The following is a 1,626-nucleotide window of genomic DNA, read 5'->3' as shown; positions in this document are numbered from 1 at the left end:
AAGAACTATGGTTCAAGAAGTTGAGTGCTATCCATGAGAAAGGAACAGCATCCAGGCCCTGAGTTCAAGCCCCAGGACTGGCACACACACACACACACACAATTAGGTAAATGAATGATGGAATGAGGAAAGTTCAGGACTTTGCTTTCATCAACCTTCTTTGAAGAGCAGTGGTCTCAGCAAATGAGCAACCACTTGGAAGAAATAAAGCCAATGTACCCATTCTTCCTTTCTCCTTCCCAGATACTCAGGTGAGGGTTGCTGATAAAGCCGGCTTGCCTCAAGCTTGGAGCTCCTGAATAGAGCTGTATGGATAGAAATAGAGCTATAGGAATAGCAAGTGTCATTATATTGCAAAACACCAGAGAATGGCTTCCCCCAGAAGTCATCGTGCACCTGGCAGAGAATAGATGACATAATTTCCTTTCCGTTCTTCTGCTCTCTGGGTAAAACTTCTTAGTCATCTATGGAGGATTTAATCCACTAGTGGACTGTCCCCATTTGAGGACTGCAGGGCTAAAGTTAGTACTGACCTGAACACAACAATCACAAGGGAGAATGGACCGGAGTTCCTCTCTGCTGCTGAAAACTAGTCACCTGACAGTCTGCCCTCCGTTCCTTCCCTGGAGTTTAGGAGACACACACTTACTTCAAGGTGTCTCCTTTGAAAGACTGTCAAGCATGGCAGGCTTGGGAAAAGCCCACTGGACTTTTCCCCACCACTGAATCTGGTGCTTTTCATTAAGGGACTGACAGCCCAGCGCCAGCCCAGCACTGCTAGTCATAACTCAGAGCAAAATATATTGTCCCCCTTCATAAATAGAACAAACTGGAAGGCTCCTGGGAAGAGTCTTGCCATGTACTAAAGATGAATTTTGAAGTTAGTAAGTCCATTCTTTACCCATTGAAATGTTCTTTCAAAGTAGCTTTCAGACAGACACTGGGGGCTCACCCCTGCCATCCAGGCTACTCAGGAGAGATCTAAGGATCACTGTCTGAAGGCTAGCATTGGCAGAAATGTGCCCGACATTCTAGCTCCAATTAACCAGCAAAAAGCCAGACTGGATGTATGGTTCAAGTGGTAAAGTGCTGGCTAGGAACAAAAAAAGCTGAAGGAGAGAATGAAACCCTGAATATAAGCCCAATACAGGGGGGTTGGGGGAAGGAAGAAATAGCATCCAATCCATCCCTAATATTAGTTTGTTTCTGGGACTATAACTAAGTGGTCCAGAGAGGAAGGACTCCAAGGGCTAGTAGCATGGCATGAAGATTAATGGAATAAGAATAAGGAAAAAAGACTGCTTTCCTTAGGAAAGGTATCTGGAGCTGGGTGCCCGTGGCTCATGCCTGTAATCCTAGCTACTCATGTGGTTGAGATTTGAGGATCGCAATTCAAAACCAGCTGAGGCAGAAAAGTCCCCTCTTATCTCTAATTAACCACGCAAAACCTAGAAGTGGCCCCATGGCTCAAGTGGTAGAGTGCTAGCCTTGAGCACAAAGAGGCCCAGGGACAGCACCTATTCTCTGAGTTCAAGCCCTACAAACACAAAAGAAAAAAGGAAGCTGGGCATTGGTGGCTCACACCTGTAATCCTAGCTACTCAGGAGGCTGAGATCTGAGGATCAC

This window comes from Dipodomys ordii, unplaced genomic scaffold (assembly GCF_000151885.1).
Source record: "Dipodomys ordii isolate 6190 unplaced genomic scaffold, Dord_2.0 Scaffold27, whole genome shotgun sequence".
Taxonomy (NCBI): Eukaryota; Metazoa; Chordata; class Mammalia; order Rodentia; family Heteromyidae; genus Dipodomys; species Dipodomys ordii.
Note: the sequence above shows the minus strand (reverse complement) of the source record.